The sequence below is a fragment of the Scyliorhinus torazame genome, chromosome 17, assembly GCF_047496885.1.
Source record: "Scyliorhinus torazame isolate Kashiwa2021f chromosome 17, sScyTor2.1, whole genome shotgun sequence".
Classification (NCBI taxonomy): Eukaryota; Metazoa; Chordata; class Chondrichthyes; order Carcharhiniformes; family Scyliorhinidae; genus Scyliorhinus; species Scyliorhinus torazame.
Genome location: NC_092723.1, coordinates 24,640,480 through 24,667,558, shown reverse-complemented (window position 1 = coordinate 24,667,558; position 27,079 = coordinate 24,640,480). Strand labels below are relative to the sequence as shown.

The 27,079-nt window shown below is 49.1% G+C and overlaps 1 protein-coding gene and 1 long non-coding RNA gene across 8 annotated transcripts in view; one reads left to right on the top strand and one right to left on the bottom strand.

Annotated features, from left to right (window-relative positions):
- Window positions 1–27,079, top strand: part of mdfi (MyoD family inhibitor) — a 132,181-nt gene that overhangs the window by 8,653 nt on the left and 96,449 nt on the right. The gene's annotated exons all lie outside the window — the stretch shown is intronic.
- The window catches only part of LOC140393790 (uncharacterized), a 275,755-nt gene continuing 256,263 nt past the window's right edge, over window positions 7,588–27,079 (bottom strand). Inside the window, exon 2 of the long non-coding RNA XR_011935730.1 lies at window positions 7,588–7,855. This is a non-coding gene — a long non-coding RNA (uncharacterized lncRNA). The remainder of the gene's footprint in view (window positions 7,856–27,079) is intronic.

Below are 27,079 nucleotides of genomic sequence, written 5' to 3'. Positions count from 1 at the left end.
CAAAATGGTCTTCTTCTGCTCTGTCGGGAGCATGTAGGGATTCTATGGAAAAGAGAGGTGATGGGAAGGCCCAAGAACTGAGTGAACTTTCTCCAATGTGTAAGATTGGCATTTTTAATATTACCGTGAGACTGAGTGCCTCATTGCAGTCATCATTAGAAACTTATTATTGGGCATTGGATTTCCCAGGCCTCAGGAAATCTGCATCTAAATCAAGCTGAGGGGCTACAAAATTAGGAAATAAATACCTTTCCATCTGTACGTGGATTCATTGTGCCTATCGGGACATTCCCCCAGCCCCCACCCCCCCCCACCCCCCCCCCCCCCCCCCCCCCCCGATCAGACACCTCTGCCCCTTGACCCTTTCAATCAACCCACAATCTCCCCATAAATTGTTCAACCATCCACTGAGGCCTGAGGCCTTGCATTTATAAAGGAATGAGGGTAGAGGGGAGGAGAGAGGTTTCAAGTGAGATTTTCAGAACTTTGGGCTTAGCTAGCCGAAGGCACAGCCAACAACGGCGGAGCAGTCCCTCCCGCCCATCTGTTGCCATGACAAATCAGGGACCCTTGGCTCACCCCAGAAACCCGCAACGTCCCCCCCCCCCCTCCCAGTAACGTTGTGCCCTGATATTTGGAATTATTGATGGGTAGACAGAAACTATTTCCTCTAGTGTGGGGAGTTCAAACAAGGGCAGACAACCTTAAAATTAGTGCCAGGCTTTTCAGGCATGATGTCAGGAAGCACCTCTTCACACAAAAGGATGTAGAAATCCGGAAAATGTTGCCCCCTCTCCCCCCACCCCCACCCAACCCCACACACATAAAAGCTGTTACATAAGATCATAGGAACTAAGAGCAGGAGAAGGCCACTCGGCCCCTCGAGCCTGCTCTGCTATTTGATAAGACCATGTCTGATCTGACAGTGGCCTCCACTCCTCTTTCCTGCCTGTCTGCCGCCTCCCCACCCCCTGCCCGCCCACCCGTACCCTTTGACTCCCTTGTGTCAAGGCTCTATATACTTCAGCATTTAATAAGAATTCCAATGGTCCTGCCTGCCCCGCACTCTGAGGAAGAGAATTCCACAGTCTCTCAACCCTCTGAGAGAAAATATTTCTTCTCATCTCCGTCTTAAATGGAAGACCCCTTATTTTTAAACTGTGTTTTTCCTGCTTTTAGTCTCTCCCACCCGGGGAAGCATCCTTTCAGCATGTTCAAGTCCCCTTAGGACCTTAAAGGTTTCAATAATAGGCTGAGGATCAATTGAAAATTTCGAAGTTGAGACTGATCGTTTTTTGTTGGGTAAACGGATTATTTGTTTTGGAACTAAATGTGTAGTTGGGGTGCAGCCTCAGTTGGGGGTGGGCCGCCATTGGGGGGGGGTTCCGCTGCGGGGAGGGGGGGTGGTTGCTGATCCCTCGACCGCATCTAGGAGCCTCTCCAGGCCCGTGTCTCCAAACCTTGGGGCCGGTCGACTTGGCGCCATGGCTGCGAGCAAAGTAGGGTTGGCTGTGCAAATGGTAGCACAGTGGTTAGCACTGTTGCCTCACGGCGCCAGGGTCCCGGGTTCTATTCCCGACTTGGGTCACTGTCTGTGTGGAGTCTTCACGTTCTCCCTGTGTCTGCGTGGGTTTCCTCCGGGTGCTCCGGTTTCCTCCCACAAGTCCCGAAAGACATGCTGTTAGGTAATTTGGACATTCCGAGTTCTCCCTCTGTGTACCCGAACAGGCACCGGAATGTGACGACTAGGGGACTTTCACAGTAATTTCATTGCACCTTTCCGGAGAATCGCACCCCAAGTGTTTTGAAATGCGATGCGAATTTCTGCCACAACCACCCTATAGGGCAGTTTCAGACTTTCCACCAATTTCTTTAAATCAACACTTTTACATCTGTCAGAGAGGACAGATAGGGCCTTGGTTTAATGTTTTGTCCAAAGATGACTCCTCCCATCCATTGACTGTCCATACCTCCCGCTGCCTTGGGAAAGCGGGCAGCATAACCAAAGACCCCTTCCACCCATGTTGTTTCTCTTCCAACCTCTTCCACTTAGTCTGGGGACTAAGTCCCTACGCCGGAGGGAGAACTGGCCCCAACCACTCCGGCGTCAATAGCCCCTGAAAGTACGGAATTCTTCACATTTTCGGGTGCTAGGGGGACGCCAGAGGGGAGCGGCACCGAAGGGCCGGCGTGATCTCGCGCTTGCGCGGAACTGGCGGCGTGGTTCCGCGCATGCGCAGATCGGCCGGCGTATTTTGCCGCATGCGTGGGGGGTTCTCTTCTCCGCGCCGACCATGGCGGAGTCCCACAGGGGCCGGCGTGGAAGGAAGGAGTGCCCCCATGGCACAGGCCCGCTCGCAAATCGGTGGGCCCCGATCATGGCCCAAGGCACCATGGGGCCCTCCCCTCCCCGGGGTCGGATCCCCCCCCCCGCCAATGACCGCCCCCGCTGGCTTACCTCCCAGGTCCCGCCGTGTGGGACAATGCGCAACCCACGTCGGCCCATCGGGGCCCGGAGAATCGGCGGGGGGGGGGAGGCCGTTCCGATGGCCCCCGACCGGGCGTGGTGTGAATCCCACCCCGCCCGAAAAACGGTGCTGAAGAATACGGCAGAGGGCGTCGGGGCAGCATGGTGGGATTCGCACCGCCCACCCGGGGATTCTCCGACCTGGCGGGGGGGTCAGGGAATCCGCCCACAAAGTCTGAGAACACACACTAACCGGTTCAAAAACAGAGCTTCTTCGCCAGTTACCAGCCTCCTGAATGACCCTCTCATCGACTTAACTGATCTCTTCACATATCTTCTCTACTGAGTAATACTACATTCCGTATGCTTCACCCGATGCCTGTGCCTATGTATTTACATTGTGTATTTATGTATGTCCTATGTTTTTTTTTCATGTATGGGTGGAACGGTGGCAAAATGATTAACACTGTTGCCTCACAGCTCCAGGGACCCGGGGTCAATTCTGGTCTCGGGTGACTGTGTGGAGTCTGCACGTTCGCCCCGTATCCACGTGGGTTTTCCCCTGGGTGCTCCAGTTTCCTCCCACAGTCCAAAGATGCGCAGGTTAGGTGGATTGGCCATGCTAAACTGCCCTTAGTGTCCAAAAGGTTAGTTGGAGTCACTGGGTTACGGGGATAGGGTGGAGGCGTTGGTCAAGAAGGGTGCTCTTTCCAAGGGCCGGTGGAGACTTGATGGCTCGAATGGCCTCCTTTTGCACTGTAAATTCTATGATTCTATGAATGATCTGTATGGACTGTATGCAGAACAATTTGTTTCAGTGTACCTCGGTACACATGACAATAAATCCCCATCAATCAATCAATCAGTCAACACCTTGGACAGTGCTGCATTCCCGACATCGGGAATTAGAAATGCTGGAAAAACTCAGTAGGCCTGTCAACATTTGAGGATTGAGAAAATAGAGTTAACGTTTCGAGTCTGCATCAGTCCTTCAAAGGGAATATCAGTCAGACTTGTTCAAAATCTCTGTGCGGGGGAGGGAAGAAGAGGGCAGTGCACTGCTGCCTCATGGCGCCGATGTCCCCGGTTCGATCCCGGCCCCGGATCACTGTCCGTGTGGAGTTTGCACGTTCTTCCCATGTTTGCTTGGGTCTCAACCCCCCCACCCCCACCCCCCCTCCAACCCAAAGATGATCAAGGTATGTGGATTGACCTTGATAAATTGTCCCTTAAGTGGGAAAAAAATTGGTTACTTTAAATTTTAAAAAAAATCTCTGGATGTTGGTTTGAAGCTGCACCTTCTCATTCAGAGATTAGAGTTCTACCCACTGAGCCACAATTCACACCTAACGTCGGGAATAAAAGGGGTTTCTTTGCGGGATTGAACCAGGAAACCTGCCTGCAGCAAATTGGCTGAGATTGCATTGTGAGTAATGGGAGACAAGAATGTTTAATCTTCTCAACTGCACTGGGTAACATTTGAGGACAGTAGAGGTCAGCTGACAGGAAGGGTACAATGCACGATCAACAGAATGAGGGATAACGACCAGAGGTGGGAAGGGAGAAGTCACACGTAGCAAAATTGAGTTCTTTCACATAAATCACAGAGAGTTCCAGCCATAGAGTGGGGCCTGAAGGCTAATTAAATACAGATTTTCTTGCTTTTCACATACTCGTAATGTGAAGCAATCTGATCGTGAAGCTTTTTCATGTCATATTTATACCGTGGAAATATGAAGCGTGTCCTCCTATTTGTACCTGTTAACCATGGTTCAATGGGTAACTTTCGCATCTCAGACTCCGCAGGTAATTATGGGTTAATACTCGGAAACTTGACCATAAAGATCCAGTGCAATGCAGAGGGAGTGCTGCAGTGTCAGAGGTGCTGGGCGGAATTCTCCGTTTGAGAGACTCAGTGCTGGCACCGGGGCTGAATCGCGAGTGTTCTATGGCCACGAAAGTGGCGCCGGTCCCGGGGTGTTTCAGGACATGTTATTAGGCTAGCACCAATGCCACATGGAACTAGTGCAATTCCAGTGCTTGCCGGCGCGTGATATGACGGGATTGGGATCGGCCCCGGCGAGCCTGACAAGTAGGAGCTGCATATAAGCACTCCACTGCCCACACACCCTCATCCCAGCCAAGGAGATGGCACTGGTTGGGCTCGAGCATGCCCATCCCATCGATGGGTCAGCTGGGGCCAGAGGGTACCCGGGGGGGGGGGGGCCTGGGGAGGCACACATGCGACTTGTGGCGCTAAGTTTACAGTCGATGGCCTTTACTGTACAGTTTTCATGCCCATGACGGCCGGCGTGTGGCGTGGAATGCATTCACACCACTGTCGAGGCACCGGAGCATGGCATTCCATTGGCGCCCTCGCCGGCGCCGATTTTCAGCTGACAAGCGATTCTCCGCCCAATGGCGATTCGCGATTCCGGCATCGCTGGACGGAGAATCGTGCCCACCGTCTATCAGGGGAGATCTTGAACAGAAACCCTTCCTTCTCTCTCAGGTGGATGCAAAAGAACCCAAAACACTATCTTGAAGAAGAACTGGAGAGTTGCTCCCTGGGGACCTGACCAATATTTATTCCTCGGTCAACATGACAAGTAAAAAGATGATCTGGTCGTTATCACATTGCTGTTCCCAGGATCTTGCAATGCGCAAACTGGTGGTCATAAGATAAGTGGAACAGAAGTAGGCCATTTGGCCCATCAAGTCTGCTGCACCATTCGATGAGATCATGACTGATCTGATGTATTAATCCTGAATTCCACTTTCCCACCTTATCCACATAACTCTTGATTCCCTCACTGAATAAAAATCTGTCTATCTCAGCCTTGAACATGAACGACCCAGACTCCACAGCCCTCTGCTGTAAAGAATTCCACAGATTCACTAACCTCTGAGAGAAGAAATTGCTCCTCATCTCTGTTTCTTGTGTTACAACAATGACTTCACGTCACTGATTATAAAGTGCTTTGGGATGTCTTGAGGTTGTGAAAAGGTGCTATATGAACAAGTCCTTCTGAATTAAGACTATTTATATACCCGGGCGGATTCAGAGACCAGTGGTAACACTGCAGACCAGAGCAACGACACCTTGCTCCGAGAAACCATTCTACACTGTGGGTAGAGGCAGCAGATTGACCGCTTGGACACTCACATGGTAGATATTTGGCAACCCCAATCACACCCCCTTAATAACCATCTCCCACCCTCACTACCGGGGGCTACCTCAGGAGGTAGAGAGGAAACAATCACCAGAGGTTGTTTGTGGTCCAACACAGCATCATTGTTGTAGAAATGGGATGGAACTGGAGAACATTTATGGTTAATACAGAGATCCTATCTGCCGGATGTCCTTGATGATGCAGGACACTGAATGGGGAGTGCAGTACCTCCCATTCTAAAATGGTGCAGATTCTATGCCGCTGACGTCAATACCCCAGCACCCACACACATTCGCTGTATTTGTCAGTATGGTATCTGCTTTTTCAGGTGCACCACATTTGTCAAAGCAAAGAGCCTTCTGATTGGAGCAGAAAATTCTTTTAAACCATCTCTCGACATCTCAAAGCATTTTATGACCAATAAAGTACTTTTTGAAGTGTAGTTATTGTTTTAGTGTGGGAAACGCCACAGAGAATATGCAGACAGTGTAATGTTCCTGTCGAATGGCCTGATTTGTATTATGAGAACACTTGTAGCTAAAGCTATAAACAGTTTATTAACATTGACTATGGGTCAAAGAAACAAAACAACAGATAAATAATAGTATTAACATGCACAGGCAACCTCTCTCTTCCAGCTCCCTAGTCAGTCTGAGGTCACCTGACTCTCTCATTCACATATACTAATGAGACTCCTAGTGGTCAGTTGGTGAACTACAACACAACTTGATATCTCCACACATAGCAAAGCTCCTGCAAACAACAATGTGATCATGGTCAGATAATCTCTGTTTCTCAGTGATATTGATTAAAGTGTGGACCTTGGTCCAGGACACCAGTGAGAATTCCCCTGCTCTTAGTTGAATAACATCATGGATCTTTACATCTATCTGTGAGAGGGGGAGGGGATTCCTTGACTTGCCACCTCATCAAAGAACAACTCCCTCAGTACTGCATTTGACAGCCTGGTGTTTAACGGCCAACTCTCTGGAGTGGGTCCTGAACCGATATCTTCTCTAACTTAGAGGAGGGAGTCTACCCTCTGATCCATGACTGACGATGCCACTTCGCTATGTTCAGTGTACTTGTCCAATCTGGGCTAGGTATACAAAGCTGGGTGGAATTGTTTACCGCAGAGAGCTGGGGAGGCTGGGTTGTCAAGTATGTTAAAGGCTGAGATAGACAGATTTTTAATCAGTAAGGGAATCAAGGATTATGGGGATAAGGCAGGGAAGTAGGAGGTGCGGATTACCAGATCAGGTAACTCATGACCTCATTGAATGACGGAGCAGACTCGATGGGCCAAATAGTCTACTTCTGCTCCACATCTTCTTGTATTACGGTTAAAAATTGATTGGAAGATTCCAGCTTCTGTACTGTCGGGGCTGATCTAAGTTGGGCTGGTAGTGTAGGTGCTACTTCTGGGAAGATCATCCAAGGTTCATCCTCCTGTTTTCAATCCGGCGACTGCTGGATGAAGGCAGAATCCACAGTGATGGCTATCACAGAGGAATAGCCTAAAGCCAGTGACCATTCAGAGCCTCACGCGAAATGAGGTCGCATCAATGGAACAATATCCACTTGAAGCCAGTGAGTAACTATGACAGGATAAATTTCTCCCGATAATGTGAAAATGGCTTCAGTAATCTAATTCCTGTTTCTCTTTAAAATATCAATGCCAAAACTGAACAGTGTGCCTCAGAGCAATCAAGAAGCATGTTTCCAAACAGATCAACCTTTGTGCTACCTCAGGCCTTCAGTGTTGAAGTCTGTGTGCTAGAAGAATGTGAAAAGCAAACAAGTAAATATGTTGTTTTCTCTAATTGCTGCTAACACTCAGAGAAATGTGCTGATGTACAGCTCGAGGTGTTTGACAAAGTCGAATGACACCGGTGACATTCTTGCTGCCAAGAACCAAATTCCTGTTTTGGAAGGATCAGGACTAGATTGCAAACAGAACTTTGTTTATTTTTGTGAGTTTCGTGTTCATCGAGATGAGAGGTGAGAATATGGAAATAGAACAGTTGTTAATTTTCATGATTGGACTTGATACACACGCGGTTAGATACTGGGCGGAATTTACCAGCTGTTCACCCGGCGCATGGGTTTCCTGGCGTCGAGAGGTGCAGTCAACGTGCACTGTATTTTTCTGTGATTCTGTGAAATCCCGTTGACAACGGCGAGACTGGTAGATCCCATTGTCGAGCTGCCTCTGCTGCCGAAAAAACATGGCGGTTGGTCAGTAAATCCCGCACACAGAATAAAGCTCCCTCTACACCGTCCCCATCAAACACTCCCAGGACAGGGACAGCACGGGGTTAGATACGGAGTAAAGCTCCCTCTACCCTGTCCGCATCAAACATTCCCAGGGCAGGTACAGCACGGTGTTAGATACAGAGTAAATGTCCCTCTACACCGTCCCCATCAAACACTCCCAGGACAGGGACAGCACGGGGTTAGATACAGAGTAAAGCTCCCTCCACACCGTCCCTATCAAACATTCCCAGGGCAGGTACAGCACGGTGTTAGATACAGTGTAAATGTCCCTCTACACCGTCCCCATCAAACACTCCCAGGACAAGTACAGCACGGTGTTAGATACAGAGTAAAGCTCCCTCTACACTGTCCCTACCAAACACTCCCAGGACAGGTACAGCACGGGATTAGATACTGAGTAAAGCTCCCTCTACACTGTCCCCATCAAACACTCCCAGAACAGGTGCAGCACAGGGTTCGATACAGAGTAAAGCTCCCTCTACACTGTTCCTGTCAAACATTCCCAGGACAGCTACAGCACAGGGATAGATACAGAGTAAAGCTCCCTCTGCACTGAGGAGTTGGGTCCAAATTAAAAAGAAAAACCTTGAAGATATTAGTCTCTGCATTGCGACTTGAGCCATAAATATATTGGGGATAGGAACAAACAGATTGAGGTTTTAAATGTGTGCTTGAATGAGAGGCGAAGGAATTGGGGGTTTCATTCATGCGGCACTGTCAGCAGTGCTGGGAAAAACACAAGCTCTTTCATTGGAGCGGACTCTATTCAAACAGGACACGGACCAGTGTCAAAGTGACCTGAATACCTGGGACAGTCGATTGAGCTTTAAGCTAACACCTGGAAGGGAGGGTTGAGATAACGCTATATTTACAATCAGAAGAGAAAGGTCAAGTCCATGGCACAAAGGAGTAGTCTGGGTAAAATCAAGTAGTTTCCAACAGGAAGGGACGGAGGAGTTAGCAAGTGTAATAGCGTATTAGCTACCACGTTCCAGACAATTGAGACAGGCCTTCTAACCAACCCACCTCCGCATACGCCCATCCACGTTGGTCACCGAGAGCCGCAAGGCCTGTATCCCACTTCCATCTTCCCCAGAGCAAACATTGGGTCTAAGGGGGCCCTTCAAACCAATGCAGGTCCCAACTCGAGCTATCTGCCACTTTAGAAAAAAACCTGATTTTTCACCCATGCTGAACTACTTTAATTATCCCTCATTCTGCCCCAGGTCCGCAGATATTTCAAGGCTAGTGTCTCCTCACACTACTTTACATTCTTTGGTCGGACAAAATACAAACCTTGATGGAGGCAATTTCCCTTTCACTGTTTGCTTCCAACCTATATCTTCCCATTGCAATCTTTCTGGTCTTTAATACTAGGGTCGGACCTTTCTGCACCCTTCTCTCGCTCTTATCTAGCTACGAACGTACCTTCCTTCTCACACTGGATCTGGTCTTACTCTCCGAGAAATCCTCCCCAGTGCTTGAAATCTGTGAAGGTGGTCAATTTCCGCAATCCTCCCTCTAAAGCCCAAAGTCTGGGTTCTGAACCATTATTCCTTGTTTAGTTTTGTTCTCTTGCCCTGTGGGTATTGGATGTCCACTGAGTCATCTCAATTTTTAAAAAGTTGAATATTTGATTTTTCTTCCCCAACCCAATGGTAAGACTGACAATGGATGAAAGCTACAAGCAAAATCACTGAAATTAAAAAAAAATTGCACATTACTCCTTTTAGAAATTCAGATTGTAAAATTACCCATAATTATCCTTGATTCAGGCACAAAAAAGACATTGAGGGATGCCTGGAGACTGCTTGTGAGAATGGCGCCTATAATACCACCATAATACAGCTGACGCTGCAATTACATAGAAGTTTTGGAAAAAATCCACTTGAGCAAAAGGCTCATTCTTTTCATTCTTTTCAGTGACTGGTTTTACAGAACGAAAAGTGGATTTGGAACAAATGGGTTTTATAAAATTGAAATTGCTCTGGCTTTAAGCTTCATTAAGAATAAAAGGTTGAATTTTATCAAGCATTGAAAAGAAACGACACCGTCAAACCTGCAGTGAATAATAGAACAATGACTGACTTAACGCCTAATATGCCTCACTTGCTAAAAATAGAACTCAATATCATGGAGGAGCAAAAAAAAAAGGTTATTTACCCTGATAACCCTGTTGTCTCCACAGCTCCTCATGCACTCTACCCTATCACAGGCTCTACCCGCCCATTTTGTCTCCTTCCACAGCTCCTGTATACTCCATCCTTTCACTGACTTTACACCATCGAGATTAAAAATGATTTGATCTCCAAAGGTTGTTGAGGTCTTTAGTTTTCTATAGCGCCAGACCTTTATGCTCAGTCGGACTAGCTAGTCCAGAAATGTTCAGCTTCCATCATTACCCTCCGAGATGGTTCCGAATGAGTCACTGAAGAAACATCTTGGATTTAATTTCTTCAAAGGTACGGCCTGCTCCGTGTTGTACTCTTTTTTTCATATGTCCAGAATGTCCTTTTACTTCTGTATGTTTCCTTACCTGTGAATAAATCTATCTGACAATTTAACTTGAATATTTTGGGCTAGCTCTGTGCTAATTCTGCCTTTAGATGTGATTGTTGATGATGATAGCTGCATTATGTGACTTTTAGCATTTTGGTGTGAACTGTTTTCACTCGGCACTATCCCATAATTGACGCCGAACAGAGGCTCAGTTTTACATTTAGAACAGTCTTGGCCCACTTGTCACCAGCAATAAGCAAGAGATAAATTCAAACTAGGCAACAAGACCTATTTCTTTGCAGAGTAATCAGCAGCTGGATAATGTTGCCAGGATAGAGAATGAGTCCAAGTCAGAGGTAAGGAACAGCTGGGACAGGCAGACAGCATTCCTGAATTCAGGAAGGATTAAATCAAATGGGCTGAAGGGCCTCCTTCATCCCATTTTTTTTTCATTCATTCGGGATTGTGAGCATCGCTGGCTAGGCCAGCATCATTGCCCATCCTTAATTCCCCTTGAGAAGGTGGTGGTGAGTTGCTGTCTTGAACTGGTGTAGGTACACCCGTAGTGCTGTTAGGAAGGAATGTCCAACACATTTTGACCCATCGACAATGAAGGATTGGTGATATATTTTCACGTCAGGATGGTGTGTCACTTGCATCAGAACATGCAGGCGGTGGGTGTTCCCGTGCATCTGCTATTCTTCTCCTTCTAACTGGCAGAGCTTCTGGGCTGGATTCTCTGTTATTGGCACTATGTCCTCACGCCGGCGTCAAAACTGTGGAGCCACAAATTCGTAGCTCTGCAGGGGGTTAACAAGGACCCGGAGTAGATCTAGCAGCTTTTCCTGCAGATACGGGCCCCCGTACTTCCAGGTTGGAGGCCGCGCCATGCTCCATGGCGGACTCGGACTGCGGAACTGGACCCGGAAAATAAACTGCCCGATCGGCCGCGCGCCCGACCCTGTCCGCCCACACAAACATTTACCGCCCGCCAATAAGGTCCCCTCTGCTCTCCGATCAGTCGCTCCCGACCAGGGCAGCCGTAGACTGAGTCCGCAGCCTCCACGCAAGCATCACGACCTTCTGGACCATATTAGATACACGCCTTCGGGACTTCAGCTGGTTGAGGGCAGAGAATGGCGGAGCAGGTCTCTGGCAATGGCCCCAGGTAGGTGCTAGGCGGGGGAGTGCCCTGCTTTTCGGGGCCCGCAGAATCGGGGAACCGGTGCCGGTCCCGATTCCTTGCGGGAAAATGGATTCTCCGCCCCCGCGCCGGCCGCGATTTCAGCGTCAGGGTGTTTGGAAGGGACTGCCGAAGGAGCCTTGATGAGTTGCTGCAGTATATCTTGTAAATGGCACACACGGCTGATGTTCATCGGTGGTGGGGGAATGGATGTTTATTATGGTAGATGGGGTACCAATAAGGCGGGTTGCTTCGTCCTGGATGGTGTTGAACCTCTTGAGTGTTGTTGGAGCGACACTCATCCAGGCAAAGGGAATTCATTCCATTACACTCCCGATCGGTGCCTTGTAGCTGCTGGACAGGGATTGAGAGTCAGGAGGGGAGTCAGTCACCTCAGAATTCCCAGCCTCTGACCTGCTTTTGCAGCCACATTGTTCTTATGGATAGTCTTAGGTTAATAGCAACACTCCAGGATTTTGGTAGTCGGGGAATCAGCAATCATAAGCCCATTGAATGCCATGGGGAGATGGTTAGGTTCTTTCTTGTTGGAGATATTTTTTGTCTGGCCCTTGTGTGGGGGCATGAATATTACTTGCCGTTTGTCATCTCAAACCTAAATGTTGTCCAGGTCTTGCTACATTTGGAATTGGACTGCTTCAGTATCTGAGGAGTCGCATGTGGTGCTGAACATTGTGCAATCATCAATGAACATCCCGATTTCCGACCATATGATGGAAGGAAGGTCATTGATAATGCAGCTGAAGGTGGTTAGGCTTAGGACACTACCCTGAGGGACTCCTGCGGTGATGTCCTAAGACTGAGATGATTCACCTCCAACCACCACAACCATCTTCCTTTGTGCCAGGTATGACTCCAGCCAGCGGAGAATTGTCCCTCTGATTCCCATTGACTCCAGTTTTGGTAAGGATCCTTGATGCCATACTTGGTCAAATGCTGCCTTAGTGTCAAAGATAGTCACTCTCACTTTACCTTTTGAGTTTAGCTCTTTTGTCCGTCATTGGACCAAGGTTGTGATGAGGTCAAGATCTCAGTGGCCCTGGTCAAACCCAAACTGAGCATCAGTGAGCAGGTTATTACGGACTAAGTGCTGCTTGACAGCACTGTCAATGGCACCCTCTATCGCTTTGTTGATGATGGAGAGTAGACAGATGGGGGGATAATTAATTGGGTTGGATTTGTACTGTTTCTTGCATACAGGACTCTTACCCGGGCAATTTTCCACATTGCTGGGTAGCTGCCAGTGGTGTAGCTGTACTGGAGCAGCTTGGCTAGAGGCACGGCTAGGTCTGGAGCACAAGTCTTCAGTACTGTTGGTGAATATTGTCAGGGACCATAGCCTCTGTGGTATCCAGTGCCTTCAGCATTTCCTGATACCATATGGAGTGAATCTAATTGGCTGGCGACTGACGTCTGTGATGATGTAGACCTCCGGAGGAGACAAAGATGGATCATCCACTACACGCTTCTGGCTGAAGGTGGTTCCAAATGTTTCAGCCTTGCCTTTTGCACTAATGTGCTGGGCCCCTACATCATTGAGGGTGGGGATATTTGTGGAACTTCCTCTTCCATTTAGTTGTTTAATTGGTCCATCGCCATTCACGACCAGATGTGGCAGAACTTACATCTGATCAGTCGGTTGCGGAATTATTTAGCTCTGTCTAAACATACAGCTTCCATTGTTTGGTGGGCAAGTAGTCCTGTGTTGTAGCTTCAGCAGGTTGACACCTTATTTTTAGGTACTGCTTCTGGCATGTCCTCTTCCAAATCAGCACATACAACCTTGTAGTACAGGAGGAGACTGTTCAGCACATCTTCCTGTGCTGACTCTTTCAAAGAGTTATCCAATATGTCCTGTTTCCTTCTTCTTTTCTGATATCCTTGCAATTTTCTGCTTTTCAAGAATTTATCCAATTCAAAGAACAAACACAGAACAAAGAAAAGTACAGCACAGGAACAGGCCCTTCAGCCCTCCAAGCCCGCGCCGACCATGCTGCCCGACTAAACTACAATCTTCCACACTTTCTGGGTCTGTATCCCTCTATTCCCATCCTATTCATGTATTTGTCAAGATGCCCCTTAAATGTCACTATCGTCCCTGCTTCCACCATCTCCTCCGGTAGCGAGTTCCAGGCACCCACTACCCTCTGTGTAAAAAACTTGCCTCGTACATCTTCTCTAAACCTTGGCCCTCGCACCTTAAACCTATGCCCCCTAGTAATTGACCCCTCTACCCTAGGGAAAAGCCTTTGACTATCCACTCTATCTATGCCCCTCATAATTTTGTAGATCTCTATCAGGTCGCCCCTCAACCTCCGTCGTTCCAGTGAGAACAAACCGAGTTTATTCAACCGCTCCTCATAACTTATGCCCGCCATACCAGGCAACATTCTCTTCTGCACCCTCTCTAAAGCCTCCACATCCTTCTGGTAGTGTGACGACCAGAATTGAACACTATACTCCAAGTGTGGCCTAACTAAGGTTCTATACAGCTGCAACATGACTTGCCAATTCTTATACTCAATGCCCCGGCCAATGAAGGCAAGCATGCCGTATGCCTTCTTGACTACCTTCTCCACCTGTGTTGCCCCTTTCAGTGACCTGTGGACTTGTACACCTAGATCTCTCTGACCTTCAATACTCTTGAGGGTTCTACCATTCACTGTATATTCCCGACCTGCATTAGACCTTCCAAAATGCATTACCTCACATTTGTCCGGATTAAACTCCATCTGCCATCTCTCCGCCCAAGTCTCCAAACAATCTAAATCCTGCTGTATCCTCTGACAGTCCTCATCGCTATCCGCAATTCCAGCAACCTTTGTGTCGTCTGCAAACTTACTAATCAGACCAGTTACATTCTCCTCCAAATCATTTATTGAGGTACCCTCAATAATGATGCTTCGAGATTAAACTGTAAAGAGGGCTTTATTAGGCTAATAACTATGCTACAGATTTGGACGAGAGCTGACTGCTATACAGACCATGAGGCAGGCCTTTATGTATGGCTCCCAGATGGGCGGAGCCAGAGGCGGAGTCCCCAGGGTTCCAAGCCTGGTCTTAAAGGGGACATCACCTTACATGATGATAAGGCAGTAACCGTTCATCACATTCACCCCCTGTTTAAAAAGGAGTCCGGCGGGGGTGAAGTGCCATCATAGGTCCATCCGTCTCGGCGGCCGGATCGTCCTCCTCGATCTCCTCAGTTCGGGCGGTGGTGCGGCGGGCACGGACGTCCCGGTTGAGGGCACATCCGGGAGCACAGCGGTCGGAGCTTCGGTCCGGGTCGGGGCAGAGGAACTAGGCAGGGCCGGGGGTAGCGGAACCGGCGCCGGCGGGGTGTGTAAAGGGGGGGCGCAAGGGGGGGCGCACGGTAGGAGCTCACCAATGGGTGGTAGGGCCGGAAGGGGGTGTGTTGTAGGGGGCGAGGGGTCCTGCAGGGGAGCGGCGCGGGAAGGGGCGTCTGTGGTGGAGGATCCAGCGGGCCCCAGATCCCGGAGGGAAACCGTATCTTGCCTGCCGCCGGAGTACTCCACGTAGGCGTAACTGGGGTTGGCGTGGAGCAGTCGGACCCTTTCAACTAGGGGGTCCGTTTTATGGCTCCTCACGTGCCTCCGGAGAAGAACAGGTCCCGGAGCCGTCAGCCAAGGTGGAAGCGAGACCCCGGAGGTAGACTTCCTGGGGAAGAGAAACAATCGCTCATGAGGGGTCTCATTTGTGGCCGTGCAGAGGAGTGACCTAATGGAGTGTAGGGCATCGGGGAGGACCTCCTGCCAGCGGGTGGTTGGGAGATTTCTCGACCGCAGGGCCAGAAGGACAGCCTTCCACACGGTCGCGTTCTCCCTCTCCACCTGCCCGTTTCCCCGTGGGTTATAGCTGGTCGTTCTGCTCGAGGCGATGCCTTTGCTGAGCAGATACTGACGCAGTTCATCGCTCATGAACGATGTACCCCGGTCGCTGTGGATATAAGCAGGGAAACCGAACAGGGTGAAGATGCTGTGCAGTGCCTTAATCACCGTGGCTGAGGTCATGTCGGTGCAGGGAATGGCGAATGGGAAACGGGAGAACTCATCGATCACGGTGAGGAAATAGGCATAACGGTTGGTGGGCGGGAGGAGCCCCTTGAAGTCCACGCTCAGTCGTTCAAAGGGGCCCGAGGCCTTCACGAGCCGAACCTTGTCTGGCCGATAGAAGTGCGGTTTGCACTCCGCACAGACCTGGCAGGCCCTGACCATGGCCTTGACCTCCTTGGTTGAGTAAGGTAGGTTGCGGGACTTGATGAAATGGACGAGCCGGGTAACCCCCGGGTGGCAGAGGTCATTGTGGATGGCTTGCAGGCGGTCCTCCTGCGCGTTGGCGCATGTGCCGCGGGACAGGGCATCTGGGGGCTCGTTGAGCTCCCCTGGACGATACTTGATATCGTACGAGTAGGTGGAGAGTTCGATCCTCCACCTCAAAATTTTATCGTTTTTTATTTTGCCCCGTTGCGTGTTATCGAACATATAGGCGACCGACCGTTGGGCGGTGACGAGGGTAAACCTCCTACCGGCGAGGTAGTGTCTCCAGCACCGTACAGCCTCCACAATGGCTTGTGCCTCCTTTTCGACTGCAGAGTGTCGAATCTCGGAGGCGGTGAGGGTTCGGGAGAAGAACGCTACTGGTCTGCCTCCTTGATTGAGGGTAGCAGCCAGGGCGATGTCTGATGCATCGCTCTCTACCTCGAAAGGGATGGTTTCGTCCACCGCGTGCATGGCGGCCTTGATGATGTCGGCCTTGATGCGGTTGAAGGCCGATTGAGCCTCAGCCGAGAGGGGAAAAGTGGTGGTCTTTAGGAGTGGGCGGGCTTTGTCCGCATACTTGGGGACCCACTGGGCGTAATAGGAGAAAAGCCCCAAGCACCGTTTGAGGGCCTTGAGGCTGCGGGGGAGAGGGAGTTCCTTAAGGGGGCGCATGCGGTCGGGGTCGGGACCTAGGACCCCGTCTTCCACGACATAGCCGAGGATGGCCAGCCGGGTGGTGTGGAAAACGCATTTGCCCTCGTTATAGGTCAGGTTGAGGGCTCGGGCGGTCTGGAGGAACTTTTTGAGGTTAGCGTCATGGTCCTGCTGATCATGGCCGCAGATGGTGACATTGTCCAAGTACGGGTATGTAGCCCGCAAACCGTACTGGTCCACCATTTGGTCCATCGCCCTTTGAAAGACGGAGACCTCATTTGTGACACCAAAGGGGACCCTGAGGAAGTAGAAGAGCCGGCCGGCTGCTTCGAAGGCAGTATAGAGGCGGTCTTTTGGTCGGATGGGGAGCTGGTGGTAGGCAGATTTGAGGTCGACCGTGGAAAAGACTCGGTATTGGGCGATCCGATTTACCATTTCCGCGATGCGAGGAAGGGGGTACGCATCAAGCTGCGTGAATCGGTTTCTGGTCTGGCTATAATCCACGACCATCCGTTTCTTCTCCCCGGACCGGACTACCACCACTTGCGCTCTCCAAGGGCTGTTGCTAGCCTCGATGACCCGCTCTCCCAGTAAACGCTGGACCTCTGACTTGATAAAAGCCATATCTTGGGCACTGTAGCACCGGCTCCTGGTGGCGACGGGCTTACAGTCGGGAGTGAGGTTAGCGAATAGCGAGGGGGGTGCGACTTTCAGTGTCGCAAGGCAGCACACCGTGAGGGGGGGCAAGTGTCCGCCGAACTTCAGTGTCAGGCTTCGGTGGCTGCACTGGAAATCCAGTCCGAGCAGCAGGGGGGCACAGAGGTGAGGGAGGATATAAAATTTGAAACGGGTGTATTTGGCACCCTGGATCGAGAGATCCGCAATACAGTACCCTGTGAGTTGTACCGAGTGGGACCCAGATGCGAGGGCTATGGTTTGGGATGTGGGATGGGTGCGTAGGGAGCAGCGCCTTACCATTTCAGGGTGGATAAAGCTCTCCGTGCTCCCGGAGTCGAAGAGGCATGCAGTGTCGTGCCCGTTGGCCTGGACCTGCATCATGGAGTTCTGCAGGTGTTTTGGCCGAGTTTGATCGAGGGTGATCGCACCCAGTCGCGGGTAGTCAGAGTCGTAAAATGGCCGCTGCCGTTGGTCGCACGTGTCGGGTCGAGAAGATGGCCGCCGACCAGATGGCCACTCCCATGATTCGCACGAGGCTGATGACGCGTCAGAAGAGGACGTGTCGGGTCGGTGCGCAGCAGCATGGCGAGGCCTGCGGGCCTGAGAGCCTGATTTTTGGGCCGGCTGTTCTTTGTTTTTCTGGCCCCTGGGTCTGGCCAGGCAGACCCTCGCAAAGTGCCCTTTCTTCCCGCAGTCGCTGCAGATCGCGGAGCGGGCTGGGCAGCGTGGGCATGGGTGCTGGCCCAGCCCGCAGAAGTAGCAAAGTGTGCCCCCATGGTGAGCGGGTCGCCGCGTGGCGCAGGCCTGTACTACGGGCGAGTCTGAGGAAGTCCGGGGGGGGGCTGGCAGAGTCCGCAGGGTACGTACCCAAGTTATGTCGGGCCACCTCCAGCGAGGAGGCGAGCGTTAGCGCCTCCTGGAGGTCTTTTGCCCCGTTTTCGAGCAGTCGCTGCCAGATGTAGGTCGAGCGGATGCCGGACACGAAAGAATCTCTGAAGTGCAGGTTCATATGGACTTCCCCTGTCACATCCTGATGGTCACAGTCCCTGGCCAGCGCGGTGAGTTTCTCAACAAACTCGTCGAGCGATTCCCCCGAGCGCTGCCAGCAGGTAGAGAGCAGATGCCGGGCGTGCACCTCATTGACGGGTTTGACAAACCGCTTGCGGAGCAACTCAATCGCTTCCTCATAAGTCGTCGCCTTTTCGAGCATGGCAGAGATTCTGTGACTCACCCCGGCGTGGAGTAGCCGCAGCTTGCGTGGCCCCAGGATGGGAGTCTCTGCGGAGTCCAGGTAGGCCTCGAAGCACCGCAGCCAGTATTTAAAAATTTCCTTTGCCTCCGGCGTTCGTGCTTCCAGATTGAGCTTCTCTGGTTTTAGGCCTGCGTCCATCCTGAATCTAGTTTAGCGTAATAAATTGAGGTACCCTCAATAATGATGCTTAGAGATTAAACTGTAAAGAAGGCTTTATTAGGCTAATAACTATGCTACAGATTTGGACGAGAGCTGACTGCTATACAGACCATGAGGCAGGCCTTTATGTATGGCTCCCAGATGGGCGGAGCCAGAGGCGGAGTCCCCAGGATTCCAAGCCTGGTCTTAAAGGGGACATCACCTTACATGATGATAAGGCAGTAACCGTTCATCACATTTATATTAACTTTAGAAAGTTATCATTGAATCTGCTTCCACCAACCTTTCAGGGAACACCATCCAGTTGATGACAACTTGCCCATCTCCCCTCTGGTTTATGCCAAACTCCTTGAATGACTTGTTTTTTTACGGACCCTTCTGCCAATGGAAGCAATTTCTACTCATTTAATCTATCAGAACACTTTGCAATTTTGAACACCTCGGCTAAATGTCTCCTTAAACTCCTCTCCCCCAAAAAGCGAACCACCTCAGAGCGTCTCCAGGCTCTCCAAAAGTTTCTATTCAAAATCTATTCGACAGTAATTAAAATGTTTACCATTTAAGAAAATTGACATTAATTAAAAAAATGTTTTAAGAGTATCCAATTCATTTTTTCCAATTAAGGGGCAATTTAGCATGGCCAATTCACCTACCCTGCACATCTTTATGGGTTGTGAGGGTGAGACACGAGGAGAATATGCAAACTCCACATGGGCAGTGACCCGGGCCGGGATCGAACCCGAGTCCTCGGCGCAGTGAGGCAGCAGTGCTAACCACTGCATGATAGACATCAATTCAGACGAGACGCTGAGAAGCAGTGAACCGATGCTTTAATAAGCTAAATATGCACCGACCTGTAGCTCCTCCCGCACTGCAGGGCTGACCCAGGTCAACAGGCTTTATACCTCCACAGCTGGGCGGAGCCACAGGCAGAGCCAACAGCGGCACCAATAATAACATTCCAACAGTACAACAGCAACAACCAATAACAGAACAGCAATAACAATAAGTATATACAACAGTGGAGATAACGATACTGATAGAACAGTAGAACATATATACAACAGCCTTACGCAGCCATACGTGGCTCACCACACTGTGTCACCGTGCCGCCCCAAGAACATTGACATTAATGATAATTAAAAGCAAGCAGCCTGTTTTCAACTTTGGCTCTGCAGTTTGGAGTGTCGGTGATTTGGAATGATCTTTGGGAAATGGCTTGGCACCCAGCACAGGGGGCAGGGTATCTTGTTTGGTCTGACATTCAGGCAGGTGCACTGCCAGAAAATGGGTTTACGGCAACCCTGTGTTCAGGTTCACAACGCCGAATTACGAATAATATCGCGGGAATTGGCACCAACTCAACAATCTTGCTCAAAGCAACAAGAAGGGTGGTGACTGTGGGTAATGCACGGGTCAGTCTGACACTGTGAAGAGCACTGGTTAGAGGTTGGTACTGGAGGCACATTACTGGGCTGTGCTTGTATTATACTTGACCTGACAGTGATCAAGGCTGGTCTAGACAGCGGAAGCAGAAAAATATTTTAATTACTGACACCACTGACAGCTCTTCTCAGTGAGCAGAAAAGATATTCCGGTCATTAAACCAAGAGAAATTGGAGCATAACAGCAGGGAACTTGAACTGGACAATGGGATAACAAGGGTGATATCTAATTGTTTTTTTCATAATGCCCACCATTTTGATTTAATTTTTCAAAGCTAAAATGACTCCCAACAAGTTTAAAAGAAGGGAAACTAGCCAAACAAGCTCAACGCATTTTGTTTAAACCTAAACACGGCATGGTAGCACAGTGGTTAGCACTGCTGCCTCACAGTTCCAGGGCTCAATTCCGGCCTCGGGTGACTGTTTATTTGTGTGGAGTTTGCACTTTCCCCCCCGTGTCTGCGTGGGTTTCCTCCGGGTGCTCCGGTTTCCTTCCACAATCCAAAGATGTGCAGGTTAGGTGGATTGGCCATGATAAATTGCCCCTTAGTGTCCAACAGGTTAGGTAGGATTACGGGGTTAGGGTGGAGGCGTGTGCTTAAGTAGGGTGCTCTTTCCAAGGGCTGGTGCAGACTCGATGGGCCGAATTACCTCCTTCTGCACTGTAAAGATTCTATGATTATCCCCTTGTCCAATCAATGACAGTAACCTGTATTTATGTAGCACCTTTAACATAGTAAAATGTCCCAAGGTACTTGACAGGGGCCTTATCAGATAGTACTTGAGACTGAGCCACATAAGGATTTATTAAGGCAAATAGTTAAAGCTAGATCAACATTGCAGATTTCAAAGAGTGCCTTAAAAAGGGGAGGTAGAGAGAGGATGGAGTTCCAGAGCTTCAACCTTAGGAGCTGAAGAAACAGAGCCAGTGGCTGAGCCAAGAAAACTGGGGGCTTTTTTCTTATACTCTTCTGGGAGGAAACTGTAGTTGTGTCTGGAACCAAGTTACGATGCTCACCTCAGGGATTTATTCTTGTAACTTGTTAATGCTGCTGCTCTGAAAGAATTCTCCCGTAATTCCTACTTAAAGAAATATATATATACCGAAGACCCCTGATGAAGGCTCGATGCAGCATCCCATCAAGGTCGGAAGGAGCGAGGCTGGGATCAATTAATAATCATCTTTATTGTCACAAGTAGGCTTACATTATCACTGCAATGAGGTTACTGTGAAAAGCCCCTAGTCACCACGTTCCGGCGCCTGTTCGGGTACACACACACACAGAGAATTCAGAATGTCCAAATTACCTAACAGCACGTCTTTCGGGACTTGTGGGAGGAAACCGGAGCACCCGGAGGAAACCCACGCAGATACGAGAAGACCGTGCAGACTCCGCACAGACAGTGACCCAAGCCGGGAATTGAACTTGGGACCCTGGCGCTGTGAAGCGACAGTGCTAACCACTGTGCTACCGTGCCGCCCCATTTTGCGACAACCTGTCAATATATTGAAGGAAAGAGGTGAAGAGCCTCATAGTCTGTTGAAAAAGAGTTTGAGGCGGAGATGGCTAAAACCTGGTGGTCGCTCTAGGCAGGGAAGCTGTCCCCGGGGAGCGCAGGATGAGACATCTCAACTTCACATCTTGTACTTATCCCCTTCAGTAATGCTGAGATTTGTCTCATGCCTCACATTGTTAACATGTGAAGGAGTTCAGTCCACTGAAAGCTGCTGCAGGAGAAGGAGGGAGGGAATTGTGGAACTTGTAAATCACAAACTACTTTAGAAGGGTGTTGACCACAGTATATGTGCTTTAGACAGATAACCAAAGGAGAGACAGGTTGCAGGTGAGAACGGGAATGCCTGCAGACTGGATGTTTCCGTATATCAGGAGGTGCTAATCACCATGAGACGCAATGGAATGGGACTCATAAATCAAGGGGGGGAAGGCGCCTCCGGTCACAAGGCACTGACTGGATCTCTTAATTATAAAGAATTTCTCGTGTTGAAATACTCTGTTAAAATGTGCAGTTTTTATTAATTGCCTGCGTCCATGCGGAACATTGATGGGGTTTAATGAACGGCCAGCATTTGAAAATCAAAGTTTGAACAAGTTCCTTTCTTAAAACTCACTTTTTTAAAACAAAAAAAACTTAAAGACAGCACAGTGCTCATTTCCAAGCGAGAGTAATGATTTATCTTTTTCCAACCTTAAGTCACATTAAATATCAAATCGATGTGACACATTAACTAACTATAATTAATATGCATCTCAAACCTTCCTGGTGGGAGAATCTCACTTAGCAGTGCGGAATCAGGCGCTCAATTGGAACACATGCCGAGTTTTGGGGTCGACCTGACTACCAGAAGGAGAAGGGAATGGGATTGCGTTCTTCTGCTGTTAGTTTCTAACCCCTGGGAGTTTGAATCAAGCCTTAAAAAGCCAGGACCAACGTTTCCAAAATACCAGGATACAAAGTGTCAAAAGGGAGGGTTAGAATGCCCTGAGGAAATGGCAGTGGTGCCAGTAATTAAGGAGGACTGGTGTCCCTGAGCATTATCCCCAAGCAGTGTCATTGCTACTGTTACTTAAGAGAGCAAGTGAACAAGCTATCTGAACCTGGATGTTTGTGGTGATTGTCCCATTAAGGGCAACACAGCAGAGTAAGGGTCAGATGGTCTGTTTTGACCAATCACTCCATGGTGAGAGAGGCTTCTAGGCAGAGACATTTTGGGAGCTAGCTATAGCCATGAGGCTGCTGTACAATTCTTACTAATAAATACCTTTTGTGTTTACTCATGAAGTCTGTGAAAGTGCATCTTTATATCTGGCGATGAGGATAAATTATCCTGACAATGCCTCTGTCCGACACCTGTGAGCATTCTGTTTTAGTTGAAGTCTGAAAAGATTGTACTTGCCAGAATCCCTCACATCGGGCTTTTAGGCCCATTTCACACCTCCAAGGATGACTGGACACACATATTGAGCACCTTGGTTATGGGGGTCGGTTAGCTCACTTGGCTGGACAGCTGGTTTGTGATGCAGAGTGATGCCAACAGCATTGGTTCAATTGCCATGCCAGCTGGGTTATCCATGAAGCCCTTGCCTTCTCAAACCTTGCCCCTCACCTGAGGTGTGGTGACCCTTGGGTTAAATCACCGCCAGTCGGCTCTCTCTCAAAAAGGGAAGAGCAGCCATTAGTCCTTGGGGACTACTGGCGGCTTTAACTTTAAGTTTTTCTCAGCAAACACAATAGGGGAGACGCCGAACCAAAGCAATTCTCAGAAGTGTTTGTGGAACTCAGACCTCATTTGCAGTCTTACAGCCCCAAGCTTGCCTGACTCCAAATCATTTCGTGAGCCCTTGGCTTTACTGAAGGCTCAAATACAGCCTTAACCATCAGTCATATTCCAGAAATTCAAATTTAATTCAAGGGTGAGAGTACCAGGCGACTCACATTGCTAAACTGAAGCAATTATCGAAGTATTGTGATTTTGGAGCCACCCTGAACGACATGTTACAGGATAGGTTAAGCTGTGGTGAGAACAAAGACGCTAATCAATGCAGAGTGCTTGCGGAGGTGGACAAATTTTAAATGAGCAATGGAGATATTGCTGGCAATGGAAAGCTCTGAAAAAGGTGCATAAGGGTTTACAAAATGGTGCCATTCACCAATTAGGGCAGGAACTACAGCCAGCTGTGATGCCAAAACTGCCGAAACAGATTTGAAGTGGGAAACAAATTCAGCCGTCAACAAAATAAAAAAGATACAGAATAGATGATCAGTCAGGAATGCTTAAAGTGGTGTTGCCAATTCGCACCGGAGATGCCAATAATATTGCTCTTTTCAACTGGATACTGATATGACAGTTATTAATGATAATATTGCTTTTCAGAGTCGCCAGGTATCAAATGATACCATCACAATGTTTTACAAGACATCGATCAAAGACCAAACAACCAGTTAGCTAGTTCAAGTTCAATGTTAATTTATTTACACACAAGAATTACTTCGACATGCAACATAAAACACTACAAACTAAACTACACTTTACACTACAACAACCTGTACTTAACTTCAGGCACCCGGCTTTATGCAGAGGAACGAGGCCGTTGTTAGGATCTTGCGTGGCTGGGTCTGGAGAAGTGACTTCGTTTCTGCTGGTTTCATCCGTCTGGTAGTGATCGTTGGTCTTGAACTTGTCTTCTGGTCGTGATGCTACACTTGGTTTTAGGCGTAGGTCAGGGCCAAGAGAGACCGAGCACCGGGACCAAGAGAGACTGAACACATGGCAGTGTCTCTCTTTATCTTTCTGGGGTTTCGCGCTCTTTTGGACGGTCCTTAGCTTTGGACCCAATAATTCGGCAGGCTTCGATTACTGCCTTCGATTTTGGCCAATAAAGGGGCGGGTGCCTTGATGGTGGGGCGTGTCCTGAGCGGTCATTGACTTTGATTTTTGGGCTCCCTGAGCAAAGGGAGTGGCGCCGGTGAGTCTGTTTCTTTATCTGTTACCTGAGTACAGGTCTTTTGTTCTGGGGAAATGGGCCATTAAAATGCAAAGTAACTGGGGGTTTCGATAGCTCTAGTTATCCATAAGCTCTGAGCGTCTGAGTCCTGGGTTGACCCTATTTCCCATGGTCCTTTGCAGGTGGCCATATTTCCTGTGATCCTTTGTAAGTGACCATCCCAGATGGCTACATCCCGTCCTTTTGATCCTGAACGCGAAGCGTGGTGGATCACACTGTTGATCCTCATCCGTCTTTGGTGTGCCGGTTACCCTTGGTCAAGGACAGGTTCTACACTAATCTGTCCTATGTTTTTGGAGCATTTACCTAATTTTATCAATACATCATAAATTCATAAATTCCAAGGGACCACTATGAAACATTTAATCATTACACATTTAACTTATTTACACAAGGGAACCTCTAACTATCATTACCTCAGCTACTCTCATGCTGCTGGCAAATATCAAAAAGGAACTTCTGTACATTACAAAAATTTTTAAGAAATAAACAGCAACATCACATCTCTACTTAATCTATTACAGTCAGAGAAGAAGTACAATCTTTTTATTTTGTCAGTGAAAAAGGTTTAAAACGTTGGTGGGGTTTGGTGGATTCCAAGGAAAGGGGCTCGGAGTGTATATATCGGGGAGCGGGAGGCTCTCCTTCGCCATTCTAAGTGTCTGAACGACACTGCAGAGTATTGCTGTTACCAAAAGGGCTTCTACTGTATAGGAAAGGGAATACCATTTTACAATGTTTCCGCACCCTGTGGGGGCTATCAGTGTTTATTTTCATGTGAGGGGTGATATCCGGGCTCGGGGTCTCATATCGTATGGTCATGTCCGGGGCCGGTGTGGTGTGGGGTGCAAAGGCTGTCAACGCGCGCAGTTGTAGGAGTCCAGCGATGATCACAATGGAGGTCATCAGTCCTGTCTTCTTCTTGTCTTTTTGTTCTTCGTTCTTCGTATATTCCTGAGGGTGCAAGCATAATATTTGTTGTTATCGTTGGTTAACATCTCGTTTTGTTTGTCTTTCTCTCTTCAACTTCAATTGCCCATTAGAATCGTCACCGCGTGTAACTCCCTCATTTTAAAAAATTAAAATAACCATTTTAGAGACAAGACATCCGAAAAAACATTCTGTTTAAGTGCAAGGAATCCCGCTGCTTGTGGTCGATGTGAGCGGACAATTTCTTCGACCAGTCTTTCTTAAATCGCAACTATGGGAGGTTGAGGCTTATCTTAACCAGCCGAATTTCGGGGCGGCCAGTTTTATATATTTGTTAGCCGCAATCACATTTGGCCTGGGGTGTAACTAGCATCTGGAGTCGGTGTAGTGTGACCGAATAAGAGAGGAAGGAGGAGAGAAACAAAAATGAAGTGGCATTGCTGAGGTGTCCCTGCCGTGAGAAGTGGTGGGTAAGCGCTCACAGTTTGCATGGGGCAGCTGGGACCTTGTAGCTGCTGTGGGTGGTGTTCTCTCTCATATCTGGGGGCTAGTCTAGCTGGTGGTGGGGGTCTCCTGCAATCTCGGGCGAAGTGTCCTGACTGCCCACAGTTGTAACATGACCCCCGGGGCGTGTAAGATGGTGCAGGCTCTCTGGTGTATTGCTCCCTTGGGTATGGTTCCCTGGGATACTGGACTTATCCTCTACCCTCGTTTATCAATGCGGGTCCCTGGTTCGTTCTAACTGGGTGCATATTTGCTTCTGCCTTCTCCTGACCTGCCTTTCTATGTAGGGATTGATCCCAAGCTCTGGAGAGTCTTTTTAAAACCCAAATTTCATTATGTGTGGCGTCTGCAGGGTCGTAACTTACACAGGCCTTTTGACCTGCTTCTGTGGCGTGGGAGACGAAAGCATGAGTTCATTTAGTTGTGTTGTCGTTATCTAAGTTTGTGCGGTTCAATTCCCCAAATACCACTTTAAAATGGATCCAAAGGCGACCTGCATATGCAGTCGGATGCTCTCCCTTCTTTTGTTTACATCGGTTCAAACCTTCTACCGGATCTCCTCTGTTGTATCCGAAATAGCTGCCTTCATCTCCTGGAGGCTTCCTCCTCCTACATTCTGGGGTTCTGGTAAAGCTGAGCTAATGGACGGGTCAAGGCCCTTGACTATAAGCTTAACGTCCTCCAGTTCGTCCAGACCGTACATAGCTGTTTGCTGTCGTGCTCTCTCAAAGAAATTATGCGGATCTGCTGTGGGTTCAAATGGTTCAATTTTGGCGCAGGCATCTCTCAATTGGATGATGGTTAGTGGGGTGGTGTAAACGAAATTGGGCTCCTCGCGATCCTGCGACGTGCGCTGTGTGGTGACTGGATTCATGGGTGTGTGTGCTGCCTGTGCAGTCGGTGGTGCGGGTGCTTTCCTTTTCGGGGCCTGGGGGGCTCTATTCTGATGTTCTGTATCCTCCACACATCTATGGGCGGTTTCATTTAGTTCTTGCCAATTGGGGCCATTCTGATCTAAATTCGGTCCAAAGGTA